This window comes from Crinia signifera, chromosome 6 (assembly GCF_055691185.1).
Source record: "Crinia signifera chromosome 6, ASM5569118v1, whole genome shotgun sequence".
NCBI classification, from domain to species: Eukaryota; Metazoa; Chordata; class Amphibia; order Anura; family Myobatrachidae; genus Crinia; species Crinia signifera.
Genome location: NC_139222.1, coordinates 213245902 through 213265688, shown reverse-complemented (window position 1 = coordinate 213265688; position 19787 = coordinate 213245902). Strand labels below are relative to the sequence as shown.

Below are 19787 nucleotides of genomic sequence, written 5' to 3'. Positions count from 1 at the left end.
AGCGGTCCGCACGCCACGGTGTTCTGCCGCGTGCGGCCATCGTCCGTAGAAACGCCCACGGGTCCTCCGCATTCGGACGGACTCACTCTTTAAGAACAGGGCGTGTTTACGGACGACATACAAACCATGCGTGTGCGGGAGAAACACTCAGATTCTGCACGGTATTACAGAGTATTACAGAGTATGCTCGGGAATACCGCATCCGAACAGGAGCCAAGCGGTGCTACCGCACGTAAGCGGAGTATTTACGCCAAACAACCCACTATTATGTATCTTCTGCAATACATCACATGACCCACTTATTCAATTACCTATCCTCATAAAAAACTTCTTATTTGGAATTGGAATCAATTAGATGCCAATATATCCTTACAAGCATGCCTAACACATGCATTGCACACATTAACCCTTACAGCAATTGAAGTGCAATGGTTTCAATTAAAGCACTGACAAGCGTCCTATTAGTGAGTAATGAGTAAAGGAGTCGATTCTATTGGGTTCAGGTGTTAATGCTTGTAGTCATTAGGCGTACGTTCGCCTACCGCATGAACGAGTGGTGTCCGCAAAGCAATAGTACACTTGTGGACACCGCACATTTCTTCCCTTTTTGATCGCGTGCATTCGGAGTGGTATCCGAATGTACGCCCCCCAACATAAGTGTACTCCCCCGTGTCCGCCCATGTTTCCGCCCCGTTTTGCCCACTTTGAAACTACGCCCATGTGTCATTCCGCATGACGCCCATAATACGCCCATATTTCCCGACTGATTGCGGGGAACAGTTTTGTACGGGATTTGGCCGAACAGGTACGGAGTCAAGGCGTGGCACATGCGCGTTGCGTTCTCCACGCATGCGCAGACGCCGTAAAGACGCGATCCGAAAGTATGCGGTAAAGTACGCGTCAATCAGAATAAGGGCCACAGAGATGTCAGCAGTTTTAGCTGATATTTTGCGCATCTCTTACAGAGACGTTGGCACTCGAAGGGTTAAGAAAATATGTTTAATTGAAGCTAAAACTATTGGTACAAAACCAATTCACAAATGTGCAAAGTTATTAGGTCAACATTCAATAATGAAACATCTTGCTCCCCTCATGAGTGTTGTGAAGTGGCAAAAAAACAAGTAACACAAATGTTTCTTTCCTGACATACTGTAACAAACACATAATTGGTCTTACACAGGGCCAGTGCTTAATCCTTAATTAAACAACACATTAGTCGAATAAAGTCATTCTCTCTTCCTTCCCTCCCCTCTTCTTACTGGTCGTGAGGTAAGAGTTGCATGTTCAAACATGCAGTAAAGTTTTTGGTTTCAAATGTTATTGTGTTGGGGAAGCCACCTTTTTCCTGATGGACACTTTCCAGTTCCCTAACCACTTGGAAAACAAAACTTTGCCAGATTACATGTTACGGTCAGGCTGGTCAGAGTGCTCAATCAAATGTCAATGCTAAGGAGCTAACAATAGAGCTTATTATTATTATTAGAGATGAGCGGGTCCGGATCTCCGGGATCCGACAGATCCGAATATGGTGATCCAAGTCGGCTCGGGAGTTCCCGCCTGAATTCCGGACCGAAAACGAGGCAAAACGTCATCATCGCGCTGTTGGATTCTCGCGGGATCTGGATTCTATATAAGACGCACACGCGCCCCGCCATCTTCACTCCATTATAGGAGAGGGAAGAGGGTGGTTGGGATCTGTGCTCCGTGCTCCGTGCTCTGTGCCCTGTGCTGTGATTTATTTAGTGACTGATTTTGTATTTTGTTGTAAACTAGGTGCTGCAGTTCTCACATGCAGGGGCTGCAGTGCTGCTGACTGTACACTCAGTGTACAGGGGCTGCAGTGTCCATAATACAAGGGGCTGTGTCCAGTGTGTCAGAGTCTGTGTCCAGTGTGTCAGAGTCTGTGTCCAGTGTACAGGGGCTGTGTCCAGTGTACAGGGGCTGTGTCCACTGTCCAGGGGCTGTGTCCAGGGCTATGTCCAGTGTCCAGGGGCTGTGTCCATTGTCCAGGGGCTGTGTCCATTGTCCAGGGACTGTGTCCAGGGTGACGGGCTGTATCCAGTGTCCAGTGTAACGGGCTGTATCCAGTGTGACGGCATATATCTAGAGTCCAGTGTGACGGACTATATCCAGTGTCCAGTGTGATGGACTATATCCAGTGTCCAGTGTGACGGACTATATGAAGTGATCAAAATTGACTAGAAATTAGTGGAAATTAATGTTGTTGAGCTCAATAATACTTTAGGGGCAAAAACAGGCCCAAAATCTGTTATTTTAGCAATTTTTAGCATTTAAAAAAAATCCAGATCCAAAACCAAAACCCACAAGGGTGGTTTTGCCAAAACCAATCAAGATCCAAAACATGAAGGGAGATCCAGATCCAAAACCCGAAAAAGTGCCCTCTGCTCATCTCTAATTATTATTATTATTATTATTATTATTATTATTAATGCAGATAGAATATTTGTTGGGTGTTTTCGGAACTCTTAAAATGCGAAGGAAACAAAAATCCAGTATTTAGTAGCTTTGTTCAGACTTTTGTGCAGCATTATATTAAAACAATGAGTAAGGTTAAGTCATAATATAATTACATTTCTGACCGGATCATATTGCTCATGCTTACAAGGAACAGGAATCGCTCAGATCAATTGTACATTGTATTCATCTAGCAAAATCATTTATAGCTTTCCTTTGAATCTGTAAACAATGTCATTTCTCAGTCTACAAATGTAGAACTATAAAATAATATAAGCATCATTCATATTATTATATTGTGTATATCATTGGTACAAACTGAGGCCTGGCATATGAGGTGGCCAAGGGCAGCATAGGCCTCAGAGTTGAATGCCAGGAGAGTACCCAGCAGCCACAGATGCCCTTGCTTCCCATGATGTCAACAGTAGTTAGGTAGACATTGTCTAGATGAACCCTAAAAGGTCGATATGCACAATGGTTGACACATAAAAAAGGTCAACGTCAATTTTTAACTTTTTTGTTGTTAATGTCGACACCTAAGCATGTAGACCCCCAATTGGTGTACCTCATCCCCTAGCACGGCTGTCCATGCTACGGGCAAGGTGCCTCGATCAGCTACTGCTGTGCTCAGAACACTTTACCATTCCCAATTGTGCCGGAAATTGTCCCTTTTTGTAGCCTGCTGTTCGGAAATTTTATCTTGGATACCTTTGTGTACATTATTTTTTTTGTTTTGTTTTATTTGTATTAAAACTGGCTTAACTATTATAAGCCTTTTCTCTTTTTCATGTTTTGGAGCATCATATTAATCATATGGAACATTACGAATGATGTATAAAGCATGATGGAACCCTGCAATTATTAATGGGAGTATAGCCTTCACTATCTGGTTGTTATTTCACTTCCATCCATTTCCCCCCTCTTTCATACCTGGGGCGCCATTTGGAACTATTTATTCTCTTGTTTTTGTGCACATTCCCAATTGTACAGTAGTTCACATGCATGAAAAAGGCCAAAAAATGAAGAAAAAAATGAATTGTGAAAAACTGATTTTCATGTGTCCACCATAGCCATGTCAACCTTTTGTCTTTGTTGACCTTGTGCATGTTGACCATATGGTGTCGATCTAGACGATGTCAACGAGTCTTCCGGGTCCAGTTAATGAGGCACCAGATACAAATTTGCATACAACAGCAAACTGATTGGGACTGGCATTGGCAACCATAAACATATCCCTTAGGGCCAGATGTATCAAGCTTCAAAAAGTGATAAAATGGAGAGCGTTGAACAGCCAGCCAATCAGCTCCTACCTGTCATGTTACAGGCTGGGCTTGAAAAATAACAGGTAGGATCTGATTGGCTGGTTGTTTATCACTCCCCATTTTATCACTGTTGAAGCTTGATACATACTGTATTATTCTTTACATGCCTACTGGGCTTTCATACCTACTGCCATATACAAGCACAGCAAGGCTCTCACTGGTGTATTTATTAGACCAAGTAGCTCTAACAATGGCAGAAATTTGATCTCAAAATGGGCAAAAGCTGGCTGCACTACAGGTAGGGCATATGCAACATGTATAGAGAGAGTTATATTTGGGTGAGTTATTTTGTTTCTGTGTAGGGTAAACACTGGCTGCTTTTTTTTACACTGCAATTTAGATTTTAGTTTCAACACACCCCACCCAAATATAATGCTCTCTGCACATGTTACATCTGCCCCAGCTGCAGTGCAGCATGGTTTTGCCTATTTTGCCCTGCGATCAAGTCTGAATTAGGCCCTTAGACAGTAGTAAAGATCAATGTACAACAGGTCAACAGGGTCAAAAGCTCAAAATGGAAAGGATTTACAAAAAAAAATGGTCAACGCACTTTTTTGTGTTATTTTGCACACATATTTGATCCAAATTAATGGCTTGCCACATTTTGGGCAAGGTGGCTTGCCCTGCTATCGCTGCACTCAGCACAGGTTACTATGTCCAATAGTAATCCACATGGATGGTAAATGAGGAAAAAGTTATTTTTTTAAATAAAGTAAACCTTTTGAACCTATCGACCTTAAGAACTCTCTACCTTGTTGACAGTTTGACTCTGTCGACCTATTGCATGTTGACCATTTTGAGTCGACCCACTGAATGTCTATCTTATCCTGTAGATAAATAATAAATTAGAGCAACGTTTTTTTGGAAAGACTGGAAAAAAATAAAGGCTCTTCCACAAGAGCGGGCAGATAGAGCATGGCAACGTGTGGTCTCTGACAGCTTAAGGTCACAGCACAAAGTCTGGAACCCGAATAGCACTGTGACTGGTCACATGATCATGGCAATCTTGGAAGAGTGATCCCAGTAAACATTCATTTATAGTAACAAACTTTTCCTAGCTCATCCCCCACTTGCCCTTCTCCACCCTCTCATCCATACCACAGTACCTGCTGGAGAGAAGTGTGTATGTCTAACAGTGTACAAAAACATAATTGGTTGCTATCTAAAATGAAAACAGAATTGGTCACTGAGAATCAGTGGCCAGATCGGGCGCTAATATATTGTAAAAGGATGATAATGAATTTGTAAATGTAGTTTTATAAATACATAAGCTGCAGCTATTCTATATGCTCAAGTGTCTGAACATATCATTTGTACTGGGTCCGGAACCAGAATCTCTGGATCCGGACTTCACACAAAAAGACAAAATATATCCACAAAAGTGGGAATTGCTGCTCTATTAATTAATATTCCCTTGAGAATAAATACACCATGAATGAATGCACATGAGCAATAACTGACTGGAAACTGTCTCAGAATAATATCAAAGTTCATTTATTTATACAAATATGGAAAATTCGTATTTTAATAGGCGGCCACCTATAAACAATTAGACATACTTTTATACTATAAAATCATAATAGGTAATTATGCGCATATAGGAATTATAAAAACATTATACATAGAATTCTGCATAAAAATGACTTCAATGAAAAAAACTTTCTATCTGGCTCCCGAATTTAAATATATTTCCAAAGTGGTGGATGATATACAGCGAATTTTCCAAAAGGTAATGTTCCTGTAAGGTGAATGTAAGCCGGGCTGAACCCACAATGATGCCGGCCATGGCACTTCACAGCGGGGAGTCTATTGAGTTGGAATATGACTCACAGGAGGACAGTTCTTATAAATGCAAATGCTACGGAGGATGGTGTGTGTTGAGTATAAATCTCACCTATACCTCCAAACAGTCCTTCTCCTTGTGAGTCCGGAGTGTCCCGCCGTGCGGAGTTTGCTGAAGTGTTTAGCGGGCAAGTGCGGTTGATATGCTTCGCACTTACGCTGTCAGTGATGGTATTTCTGAGTACAGCGTGTCTCTCACCCAGGTTGTATCAATGCTTCTGCTGGCGTTCACTGGATAAGACTCCAAGCTTGCAGCTTTGTGCGGCTGAATGGTGAAGCCATATTAGATGAAAACCATGCAACTTTGCAGAGATGAATTTCTGGAGCCGGTCATCCAATGCTGTTAGGCTGTTATGGAAAAATAACATCAATTGCTGGGGGGGTAACTACTAACGCGTTTCACCCTTCAGAAGGGCTTTATCTAAAATGGCCTGTTTAACCCCTTCTTTCCTTTTTTTAAAAGTATTTAGCTTATTCTTTCCATTCTTAATAGTTTCTTAGTTAGTTAGGGGGCAAAATATACAGGGGCACATTTATCAAAGAATATTTGCTGCTAAATCCCTGCAAACACCCATTTTTGGGTGTTAGCTGCAAATATTAAGTAGACCCAATGTATCAAAGGGGGACTGCAGCAGGAATCTCCAATCCCTGCTATGCTCCCCCTTTCACCGCCACCGGCCACATCCCCCATAGGTTTTAATGGGGATGATACATACCTCCGATGGGATCGCATTTTACAATGTGATCCTGGGCGGTAACATTCCACCCACATCGCATTGTAAATGCGATCCATGGTAAATGGGCCCCACAGTCCGCCCATTGTTTTATTATTATCTAATTAACTGCTCAAAAATAAAGGGAACACTAACATAACACATCCTAGACCTTAATTAATGAAATATTCTTATTCAATACTTTGTTCTTTACATAGTTGAATGTGCTGACAACAAAATCACACAAAAATTATCAATATAAATCAAATTTATTAACCCATGGAGGTCTGGATTTGGAGTCACACTCTTAATTAAAGTGGAAAAACACACTACAGGCTGATCCAACTTTGATGTAATGTCCTTAAAACAAGTCGAAATGAGGCTCAGTAGTGTGTGTGGCCTCCACATGCCTGTATGACCTCCCTACAATGCCTGGGCATGCTCCTGATGAGGTGGTGGATGGTCTCCTGAGGGATCTCCTCCCAGACCTGGACTAAAGGTGCATACACCCGGGGCAATATGATCGCTGGCAATATATTGCTAGCAATATATTGCTCAGCAATCATATTGCTCGGTTTTCTGTTTTCATCTGCGACCAGAGATGGTCACAGATGAAAATGGAACACAGATGAAAAAGAGATGGTCGGAGGTGAATCCCGCTGATGCTGACAGGGGAGGAGAGCAGCGAATGCGCTGAGCTTCCCGGAAGCTGGAAGTGCTGGGGAGAGGGAGACAGGTGCATGCTGTACACTCTGTACAGGGCACCGGGGGCCGAGCACGGGGGGGTGTAAGGTGAAGCCTGCGGACGCCTACGGACTGGCCATTGAGTTTGTGTGGGGTGCAGGCACCAAACGGACACAGACGCCTAACCGAGATACTGCAAACCCTAGGGAGCCGGGAGACGGGCGCATGTGTGTGGAGGAGGAGGAGAGAAGCAGGGCAGAGATGGTCCGGGTGAAGCAAGCACCAGGAGAAGTGAGTGGTTGCTGCGAAGTGGGGTGCTGCATGATTATCGGAGGCAGCTGAGAACAGCAAGTATGGAGAAGGTTGGAGGAGTCTTTAAACTAGTCATGGGGGGGGGGGGTTAATGCAGATATAAACTATGGTCATGTAAGACAGAACAGTGAGGAACGGGCAAGTAAGAGATTGGAGGTTGGAGAAGGGGGGTTGGGGAGTAAAACTAGAGGATGAGCTGCACTACCTGAGCCACTTGTGTGGGTTGTAGACTCCGTCTCATGCTACCACTAGAGTGAAAGCACCGCCAGCTTTGAAAAGTGACCAAAACATCAGCCAGAAAGCATAGGAGCTGACATGTGGTCTGTGGTCACCACCTGCAGAACAACTCCTTTATTGGGGGTGTCTTGCTAATTGCCTATAATTTCCACCTGGTGCCTATTCCATTTGCACAACAGCATTACAATTGATTGTCAATCAGTGCTGCTTCCTAAGTGGACAGTTTGATTTCACAGAAGTGTGATTGACTTGGAGTTACATTGTGTTGTTTAAGTGTTCCCTTTATTATTTTGAGCAGTGTATTTATATACAGTATATAATAAAAGTGTAACTACTCCTCACCTCTATAAGTCGAAGTACAGCCACTGACCACTATAGGCCACTCAGAGGACCTAAAGACTCTTTTGTGTGCTAAACTAACGGAAATTGAAAGCAATTTTTTCAGGGACACAGATCTGTTTCAAACCTGCTGGATATGGAGAGAATGAGCGGTGAAGACAGAGATTGGAGGTATGAGCAGATAGGGATTGGGGGTGGGGTGTAACGTTCGTGGACGTAAAACTGTCACAGCTCAAAGTGAAAGTAGAAACCGTCACAGCTCAAAGTGAAAGTACATTGCTGAAGACATCATTTTGATGGGCCTCTAACTAGTTATTTATAAGGTTCCCTAAGTGTTCTGCACCGGTTGATTTAGAAGTATATAAGGTGCCTTCGACTACATTTTTTGAGCAACTATTACCTTGATGCATTTTGATAATGTGTTTCGTACCATTCATTTCCAGTATGTATTTCCTTTAATCTACTGCGTGCGCTGTAATGTTTATGAACCATTGCCAGGGTGCCGACTGATACATTTCTAAGAAATTAGGTCTTAACTAGATAGTTAGTGCAGACGCATTTAACATAGATAAAACTTGGAACAGCATCAAAAGCTTTGAAGGCAAGTTGTCATGGCTGAAGCATATGTGCTTCAAACGTCCAGTGTAATACATTCTTACATTTCCTCCCCCAATTCTGTTAAAAACCTTAATAGTTTAAATGCTTTTATTATAAATAATCATTAGTATCTTGTCTATCAGAGGTACACAGGCACTGGCAGGGAGTAAAGCTGGGTACACATTGGCCCATAATCATCCATGAACAATAGTGTTAATGATTTCCCTTTAACTAACTGGAACTCCCTGAGCAAACGATTTAGTGCATACACATTAACCACATATTAATATTAAATAATATCATTACTAGAGATGAGCTGTTCGGATTCCTCGGAATCCGAACCGCTTCCAACATAGGCATGTTGTGCAGAGGGGTGTTGTGCAGTGCAGAGGGGTGTTGTGCTGTGCAGATGGGTTTGTGCAGTGCAGAGGGATGTTGGGCAGTACAGAGGGGTTTGTGCTGTGCAGAGGGGTTTGTGCTGGGTTATTGTACTGGTCCTGTGTTAGGCAGGCTATGTCAGTGCGCAGAGGGCAGAAGCTGTCAGTCAGTGTAGAGGGGTACAGTACACAGGCAGGCTGTCACTCAGCTTTTTTTTTCCATTGTGGTGTATGGTGTGCTGCACTGCAATCCAATGCAGTGTTATACAAGCTGGGCATTAAAAATAAATTAAGATATTAAACTAAAAATATAAAAAAACTATTTTCTCTTTTTTATTGTTTGTGTGTACCCATACTATACTGTCAGAATTTCTGTGTAATTGATCGGCCTTCACGCAGTGTTATAAAAGCTGTACATAAAAAAAAAAATTGTGTGTACTGCACCCCAATACACCATACTGATACTGTAAGAAGTTACGTGTGTGATTGTTCTGCCTCCATGCAGTTTTGGATAAGCTGCCCATTAAAAAAAATAATAATAATTTTGCTTTTCTTTATTGTTTGTGTGTACTGCACCCCAATACACCATACTGATACTAAAAAAGTGGCAAGAGCTACTCAATCAAACTAGTAATGCCCCCCAGGTGCTGCAAGGGAGGGGGATTTAACCCCCAGCACACCAAAGGGCATTAGTAATAAGATTGGAAAAACCAACATAATAGAGGGTCATTCAGAGATCTTAGTTACATATATTTTGCAAAAGATATGGAAAGCTTCCTGGCCTCGTCAAAGCTTCTCTGATACCGGAAGTCCTACACTGCATGATAACAGCACCCAATCTGGGCCATATAATTGTCTACTATAAGGCTACATGATAACAGCACTTACCTATATATCTAAGTTGAGAGCCAGCCTATCAGGAGTTACCCCTAAATCCTCTTTGTGGCACTACAGAAACCAGCATGCCCTCCAAATGCAGGTCCCAACAAATGCCTCTTGCATACAAAACATTGGTGAGAGCTGCTCAATCAAACTAGTAATGCCCCCCAGGTGCTGCAAGGGAGGGGGATTTACCCCCCCAGCACACCAAAGGGCATTAGTAATAAGATTTGAAAAACCAACATAATAGAGGGTCATTCAGAGATTTTAGTTACATATATTTTGCAAAAGATATGATAAGCTTCCAGGCCTCTTCAAGGCTTCTCTGATACGGAAGTCCTACACTGCATGATAACAGCACCCAATCTGGGCCATATAATTGTCTACTGTAAGGCTACATGATAACAGCACTTACCAATATATCTAAGTTGAGAGCCAGCCTATCAGGAGTTACCCCTAAATCCAGGGAGGCACTGGGCTGAATAGGCGCTTTCCCTGCTCTACTACCATGCTGTTGGACATTCAAATGACAGGCAGCAGCACTGGCAGCATGTAGAGCAGCTACCTGTTTCCTTCCGGCTCCTTCTCCACCCAGCTGCCTCAGTGACAGTGCCACTGGCAGCTCCTTTAGTGTAAGTACGGCACTCTCCCTTCTTTCCTCACCTGTGGACTTGTTATGTGTGAGGGGCAACACTACTGTGAGCATTAGGGGTGGCACTACTATTACTACTGTGGCCATTTGTGTGGACTACTACTGTGGGTGCTATATTTAAGGGGCACTACTGTGAACATTGTGTATAAGGATTACTACTTTGTAGAATAACATGTATCAGGGGCATTATGTGTGATGTAATATGAATAAGATTGTCTTATGGGCCACACACACAGAGCGATATTCAGCCACTTTCTAAACGATTTTACATAATTTTACAAAATCACTCAGAAAATGGCTAAACATCGCTGTGTGTGTAGCCCACACAGAGATGCAAATGCACGGCCCCGCGGGCCCCCGATTAATAACTGCCATGCTAGTCAATGCAACAGTGATTGCTCAGAAGTCCCTGCACATATCTGCATGTGTGGTGGCCTTCTGAGAGATCACTGAACCTGCTGCAGGAAGCCATACTTACCCACCCTGGAGCCGCTGGAGGAAGCTGTCGCTCACCCTGGAGCCGCCGGAGGAAGTTGTCCTTCACCCTGGAGCCGCCAGAGGTAAGTATTTTACCCTGTATCACCACTTATTATGTGTTATGGGGGGTGGGGGACCCCCACTATATCACCAACGATTATGTGTTTGTGGGGGTCGGGGGAAGATGGTGCACTGACCACCAATGTTTTTGATATTAACCATCAGCCTGACGCCCAGGGGCACCAGGGAAAGCCTCGGCCTTCAGCAGACACGTCATGTCAGCAAATGCCCCTAGGATAAATGTATATATAGGAGCTCTGGAAACATACATTGAGGGTTATTCTGATTGGTACGGTGAAACGTGCGTACGGTCCTTTACACCGTGCGTTTTCCATATGCTCACTGTGAGCGCAAGTCCACCCACAGAACAGCCGCACACGGACGGTCACAGACACTGACAATGGGGAGTGGCGTACACTTGAGCGTACGCCACCGTGCACGGACGGATCTCCCTCTTAGCCACCGATACCTGGCGTATATCTGAGCGTACGCCACAGTGCACGGATGGGTCTCTTGCCTTTTTCAATGGAAAACTCAACGTGTGTCACCAATCGTGAGAGGAAGCGTACGCCCGTGCACGGTGGCGTACCCTTCACATATATGGGCCTGCAAATATTCCCTTTCAAGCTTAATTGTGTCAATTACTTAATTTGTCCCAATTAAGCTCATGATTTATTTCTAGTAACTAAAATGACTACCTTAATAAACACCGTAATAAAACAACATTTTAACCCTCATAACATGTATATTTATTATGTTCTAATGTGGCACTTAACTCACTATCTATGTGTCCCCACATTGGATTAACGGTACTTGTTTCCTAGAACGGCCACAATCGTGAGTGATCGTGGCTCTTAATTAAGGGACACGATCCTCACGATGTGGCCGATTTTTTACAATTTTTTCACTTTGATTGACAGAAATCGGGTCAATCGGTCGGTCGCGACCAATTAAAATCGGCCGCGATGCGACCGACCGATTGACCCGATTTTTCCATAGACTTCAATGTTAAAAAAACTTTTAACATTGAAATCGGGAGGATCGCGTCGGTCTTGTGCCATTATAATGGCACAAGATGAGATGGACTTGATTAAGTCCATCTCACATAGGGTAAAATGATAAAAAAGGTGAAATGGCCCAATATGACCCATTTCACATTTTTTATGTGCCCGCCATGACCCCACGATAGACGTCAACCCGAAGCGTGGCGAGCGCAGCGAGCCCGCGAGGGGCGGCGGTGCGCGTCCTCCGACCTTTTCATTCCCCTACTATCCACTAGGGCGTGGAGTGAGAATATAATAGTGTGGCGAGCGCAGCGAGCCACCGAGCCCGAAGCGTGGCGAGCGCAGCGAGCCCCGCGAGGGGACGCGTATACCTGTGAAGTTAGACGCGTCCCCTCGCGGGGCTCGCTGCGCTCGCCACGCTTCGGGCTCGGTGGCTCGCTGCGCTCGCCACACTATTCTAGTTCCTCATGCAGTGGGTGAGGTAGGCAAACAAGGGGGAAAAGTGAAATTTGTGTAGGAATGCATATGTGTCTTCCAAAAACAAACAGTGATGACTCCCCCATAGTTCTTGGTACAGGTGTGTTAAAGATGTGTCAGTCGACCAAGCATGACAAAATGGTTTGTGTGCAAACATGTTCTAATATTGTTCTAAATAAGACTTTAGAGTGTGTTAGGCAGATGTTGGGATCCTTTGTTAAGGTGCGTACACACGGGGGGAGATATATTGCTAGCAATATATTGCATGCAATATATTGCTGAGCAATATATTGCTCAGTGTCTCCTTTTCATCAGCGACCAGAGATGGTCGCTGATGAAAAGGAACCTCTGCTGGGGGAGCCGCAGAGGTAATTAGCTGATCGCAGGAGCAAGCTCCTGCGACCAGCGATTACAATGAGGCAGAAAACGGGAGCGCGCACCCGGCGATTTATCGCCGGGGCACACTTCCATCACTGGCAATATGGTCGCCTGCGACCATATTCCCAGCGATTATAGCCCCTATCGCCCCCGTGTGTACACAGCACTAGAGATATGTGATTGCAATAATGTGCTTGGTGGCATCTTACATACAGAGTGTGCTACATAAAGTTCATAGCAGATATGAAAGTGCATAATGTATGTTCTTGGGGAAAAAAATACAGATTGTGTGCAAAATAGTGGCCATGGCCTTAGGACATTTCTCTATTGCAAGTAGAAATTGCGTCCAAAAACATCCTTGTTGCTCTTAGACGTGGTTTATGTGTCTTTTTCATAATAAAAAACTGGTATGTTTGTGTTACAGTGAAAAAGTTGACACATGTCGACTCCTGTGAATTGAGTGTCCTGCTTTTTAAAGTAGAAAAAAACACTTTCTGAATGGGTGTAGATGGTTATAAAATAACTAGCTGGACATATATAACCAGGTATTTGAATGAATATTACCTAAAATTAAACCAACCTTTACATGTAGAGAAGTGTAGAAATATATGCTTCCAATGTGTTTGAGGGCTGTGTGTGGCTTGCAGTTAGTGAAATAATGCTGTATACACACGGGGGAGATATATTGCTCAGCCATATATAGCTGAGCAATATATGGCTGAGCAATATATTGCTCAGTTTCTACTTTACATCAGCGACCAGAGATGGTCGCTGATGAAAAAGAAACTGCCGGGGGGAGCCCGGCAGTGGTAATCAGCTGGTCGCAGGAGCATGTTCCTGCGACCAGCGATCACCACAGGGGCAAAAACGGGAGCGCCCACCCGGCGATATATCGCCGGTGCACACTCCCATTGCGGGCAATATGGTCGCTCAGCGACCATATTTCCCGCGATTTTGCACTAAATCGCCCCCGTGTGTACACACCTTAATGGTTTTCACTTAATGGCCTGCAGCACTGCTTATTACATTCAGGTGTATGTGTTTGACTAGTAATCAGTGTTAATTAGCAGACCCAGGCGTCCACTCTCATGCGGTATCTCTAGGGGTGGTCAGGAGCAATCTTTGGCGTCCGCCTGTTTTTGGGCCAAAATGCACAGTGCGTTCGCAGATCGAGGGGGTTGTGGAACCGTGCATTTTGTGTGCACACCCCCGTGCACGCCCATGTTTACGCCCAGTTTTCCTCATTATTCCGGTCGCTCCCATAAAAATGCCCACATGCCGCCCACAATGACCGTGCTCTTGCGGACAGTTTTTTTCGCACGGAGAGACCCGTCCGTGAGCGGTGTGCGGTCGCCGCACATGCGCATTGCGAAAGATACGCATGTGCAGATGAAAAAAAGCCCCATCCGACCGTATACGGTCCCACCCTACCAAACAGAATAACCCCCATTATGTGGTGGATAGAACATTTTACGGTCTATACCATATAACAATATTTTTGTGATGAAGTGCAGTTTTTTACGTCGCTTCTCTGTGACAGTTGTGGCAGATTTGAAATCTCCCACGCTGAATTTCCCATTATGAATCTCTGAGAAAATCTCTCTGTATGTGGCTCATTATCTGAGAAAGTGAAATCTCCCATGCTGAATCTCCCGTTATGAATCTCTGGCACAAATCTCTGCGTATGCAGGGCCCTTTACTGTGCTGCATAATTTGAACTAGGGATCCAATTGTGTGGCCATGCCCCTCCCTTGTGAGACCACACCCCTTTTTGTGATGCATACCCCTTTTTATGGATGAGAAGCTGCAAATTGCCAATCACCCCAGCACCTTCCCTGCCAGCAGGTATACATAGTACACTGAGAGGTTTCCCGTTAGTCCTCTTGTGGGGTTGGGTTGGATTGGCACAGGTAAGTTTAGGGATAAACGGTCAGTATGAATCAATAGTAACCAACATGCACACCGTGGCTCTTTTTCTATAGGATTTTATGGCTGTGGTCTGCGGTTGGTGGTGCTCCCAAAAGAAAGAGTTCAATGTTAGAACTAAAAAAAATGGAGTCTGGAGGTGACTCGAAAGGGAACCCGACAAGGCTTTTTGGGGCACACTTATAAATAATTGACAAAATATATAATGCGAAAGTAATGATGTCTACATATTAAAACGTAACTTTTACTGATACAACATTTAAAATAAAGGTATGGTCCCTCCACTTCGAGGGAAAAAATCAAAAAGAAACCCAAACCAATACTGGGTTTATGAATACGCACAGCGAAAATTATTTCATATTATACATAAACTGTTCCTCTTGAAATACACAATATTAACATATAGGAAATTGTTAGTCGTGGAGGAAAATGACAGTTGTGATGGCGCAGGACACACCTCCCTAGGTGTTCTGAGGATGTAAGAAATAGGGGGAATGAAAGGAAAGCTGGGGGACAGCAAGTATAGCAATAAGGCTTAAAAACTCTCACCGCGCTTTGGTCTCTACTGATATGATAGATTACAGCACCGACTATTCCCTGTTAGTTCCCCAGACAGGTACTGGGCCGGCCCAACACTGTTTAGCTTCTGGGTTCGGATGGTACCAGGCGCTTTCAGTGGGGTATGGCTGTAAGGTAAAGTAATTAAGAGAGTAGCGCTGGTGGGAGTAAGAGTAAGAGTGAAAAAAAAAAATGAAAAAAATGAAAAAAATGTAGAGAGAGAGAGGGGGATGAATGTACCCTCGGTCCAATGAAAGATAGTGTTCCAGGTGTCAGGAATTGGAAGGTCTGATCACCTGGTTCACCCCGGGGTTTGTTTATACACTGTTAATTGAACAGAACAATTTTGGTTCGATCCACAATTGGGTTCCTGCAGGGGAGGTTCTGTTTGGGGGTAGTAGTCACCCTGAGACAGTCTCCACACCCTGTGATAGTCTCATAAATTATACAATAATGACCCCCAGGTTCACAGAGAAATACTGTAGTGGGGTTGAAATAGCAAACTGTACAGACAATGTCACAGGATAGGCTGATTTAGGTTTTAAGATATATCCGCAGGTAATGAAGGGTCACATCTGTTTCTTAATCATAAGTAAAGATAATGACAGTTAAACATCCTGTTAAACACCTGTATTAGCAATCAACTAAATTAGGTAATGCAAATTGAGGTTCTGCTAGAACTGCATACACATAAACACTGCTTAAACCTCCAGATTCACAGAGAAATACTGTTGTGTGGTTAAATAGCAGACAAAATGGTGATGTCACAGGATAGAAAGGTTAGGTTTAAGTTACGGCAACAGATGATATAGAGTCACACATATTTTTCATAATCATGGGTATAGAAAGTGACTATTAAACATACTGTTAAACACCAACAATTAACAATCAACAATATTAGGTCAGATAGTTGGCCCGTGCATAGCATATATGCCAAATCAGCTGCTGTCATGCAGATTGCGGCTCTGCTGGAACCGCATACATATATGTACCGTTTCAACATGCATCTATTACTTGGCCCAGAGACGGCGTGTAAAATGATGGTGTTAGAGGCTCTTAAATGTTAATGACTACACACGATGTAGGTGCACTACGTTACCAGTGCTGTAACTGTTACTGCTGTTTGGCAGGGGGAATGACCGCTCGTATTGCGGCCGGGTGTTTGGAGTGGAGGCACATGAACACGTGATCACCCTGGGAAGGGGGATGGCAGTGAATGTCCCCCTTTGGTGGGGGGGATTGCAGGCTCGAGCCTGCTTTACCTTCCTGCTGTTGAAGCGCAATGGGTGCCGGAGCGGCGTGTCCTTCCTGCTATTGAGGCGCAGCGGGTGCCGGAGCGGCGTGTCCGGGATGAGACGGTGAAGAGGGAATCCTCAGGGGGGTGTGTCCGGCGCGTCAGACACGTGTTTCGCTTGACGCTTGGTCACTGACGCGTGGAGGGGAAGGGGGAAGCCCGTCTAATGACGGAACTTGCAACCAATCAATGGGCGCCGCCGTTGATTGACATTAGGCGTGGCCAATCGGAAATGGCCAGTGATGAGATCAGCAGTTAATCTGCGAGTCGGTGCGGGGAAAATCCTGTGCACTACGTAGGATGCAGGCGCAGTATAGGAGGGGGAGACCCTCTGTTATGAGTAGTAGTTCCCCAGGATGGACTGGGAAATTGGGCTGCCTGATATGCAAAGTAATAAACCAGTTGCCAAACTGCACTTGATGAAGAACTGAAAACAGCTAAGAAGGGAAAAGGTGTGTTTAACAGGGGATATGCGATGAACCCTGTTGATAGTTATATAAATCAAATTTAATATGCAATAAAGGCTGTTAATAGGTAAATGAAATAAAATAAAATAAAATGTAGCTAGAGGGAGGAAATGTGCTAGGGGAATCATTAGGGGGGGTATGCAATTAACCCTGTTTCTGCTGGTACATTGGTAAATGAAAAAATGAAAAAACGTCATTATGAAGAATTGATAGTAATGGTATCTAAATGCATGTATGAACAGAAATAATGATGAAAAACAAAAAACAGAAAACAAAAAACAAAAAACCTAGTGGTCTTGGTAGTAAGAAAAATTAGAAAAATAATGTTAACAATGATAGACAACATTTTTAGAGGAAAAATAATAATAATAATAATAGACAAAGTTTCCCGTTAGTGTCAGAATGAGTTAACAGTTGCATAATGCAGTGCATTTATCCAAGTTGTTTTTTATATATATTGTTTTCAAAATTAATTTTCTTTATTTGTGGTGTTGGTGTTGGTGTTGGTAGGGGGTGTCATCAGTACTTGAGCTTTTAAATTTCATGATACTCAAAATTATATTTTAAGAAAGTGGGCAAAACTGAGTAAGGGGGAAGATGTATCAAAGTTTTTCGAGAGACAAAGTGGAGAGAGATGAAATGCCAACCAATCAGCTCCTCTGATTTTACAGAAAAATATAAGTTAAGAGCTGAGTGGTTGGTATTTTATGTCTCGCCAGGCTCGGAGACATCTTACCATCCGTATGTCTAAAATGAGACATCCTTCAAGCTTTTACTGGCTGGGATACTATTGTACTGCAATCTATAGATAGAGCATGGTTTAGCACTAAACAAAAAGAAGTATGGTAATTTCTAATTACAATAATAGGCTCGCCGTAGACAAAAACTGTAATAGTGGGAAGTGGATAAATAGGGATCCCCGCTGGTGATCAGAGGTTGGATTGTATATGTAAGCGATGTAGAACGGAATACACCGCGCACTGTGAAAGGTTGTTATAAAATCCCCCCACCGAGATGCAGCAGTCAACTTGCTAAAAAGAGCCGCATGCTGAGCGCAATATATTTTTAATTGAAAATGCACCATTTCCCTCCCACTGTTTTCTGGCATTTTCTGGCTAAGAGGATCATATCTGCAAATCATGAACGCAGAAGTGAGCATTTACAGTATACCAGGCAACATACTTGTACATTATATAACAGGCTTCTACTGGATTTAACTAGCATTTTATCATCATTTTAATAGACTACTCTAGATCAGGGAAAGTTTATTCGACCTTCACAGGAAGGTCGACATGCCTTAGATCGACACACTCAACATGTCGACAGGGTCATTAGGTCGACACATGCATTAGGTCGACATTGTGAAGGTTGACAGCCAAAAGGTCAACATGAAGAATTTGCTGGCAATCTCAGTATTGCATAGTGAGGGCAATGCCTCAATGAAGCAATCACACAGTGATGCCTCCGCACAACCTGCTTTGGTCACATTATACCATGGTTGCCTACCTGACCCTCTCCATGCGGGAGAAAATGCTCTGCTCCTGGCCTTCCCTGGTAATGTATGATTACCAGCACCTGTGGTGAGCTAGGTCATTGATAAGAAAGATGGGAACTTGTTTCCTAGCACGGCACCCACGATTTTAATCTTGTTACATAGTTTTGATCGCATTGATCGCATCGCAACCCGAAGCGTGGCGAGCGCAACGAGCCCGCGAGGGGCGGCGGTACGCGTCCTACGACCATTTCATACCCCCACTATCCACGTCGGCGTGGAGTTGACTCTATATAGTGTGGCGAGCGCAGCGAGCCCCGCGAGGTGACGTGGATAACTCCACATGTATTATGCGTCCCCTCACGGGGCTCGCTGCGCTCGCCACGCTTCAGGCTCGGTGGCTCGTTGCGCTCGCCACACTATATAGAATCAACTCCACGCCGACGTGGATAGTCTGGATATGAAAAGTTCAGAGGACGCGTACCGCCGCCCCTCGCGGGCTTGCTGCGCTCGCCACGCTTCGGGTTGGCGTTAATAGTGGTGGTGGCGTTAACGATGGGGGTGCATATAACATACTAATCACCCATCAGGGTGCTTGTACAATTAAATCATTGTTTTGGTCGCATCGATTGCATCGCATGCCATTTGAATAGCATGTGATGCGATTTTAAAATTGTACAGTGCGGCTCTTAGTAACCAAAAATTGGGTCCAACGCATACCATCGCATACTGTACCACTAACTAAGGCATGCGATGGTATGCGATGGGCGCCGTGCTAGGAAACAAGTACCGAAAGATGTTTCCCCACGGGTGCTGGCAATCTCCCTGAACGAGAGGGTCAGGTAGGCAACCCTGCCTTATACCAGTATACCCCGCCTCCTATATTAAGCCGAGCTCTATGCACTGTCTACTGCTGTGCTGACCTGGCTGTGGAAGACAGAAAGTAGTCAACTATGATTCTCTGCAAATGTGGACCTGCCCCTGTGCACAATGCTGTGATCAGCAGAGGGAGCAGGCAGGGATTATGTGGTTTATGTGGTTTTTGTCATAATGCCTGGTTGAATGCTTATGAACAATTTCTTTTATTTGGAACCTTAGTTCACAACTCCAGGCCTCAAGTTATTCCAGCTGGTCATGTTTTCATGATTTCTGTTTGTGTAATCAAATCGCATAATTAGTGACCTAGTAAAAATAGGTACTTGTTTCCTAGCACGGCCACAACAAT

The 19787-nt window shown here is 44.0% G+C and overlaps 1 pseudogene; it reads right to left on the bottom strand.

Moving 5' to 3' along the window:
* Positions 1-15326: 15326 nt before the first annotated feature.
* LOC146011526 (5S ribosomal RNA) lies at positions 15327-15445 on the bottom strand (annotated as a pseudogene).
* Positions 15446-19787: the final 4342 nt, after the last annotated feature.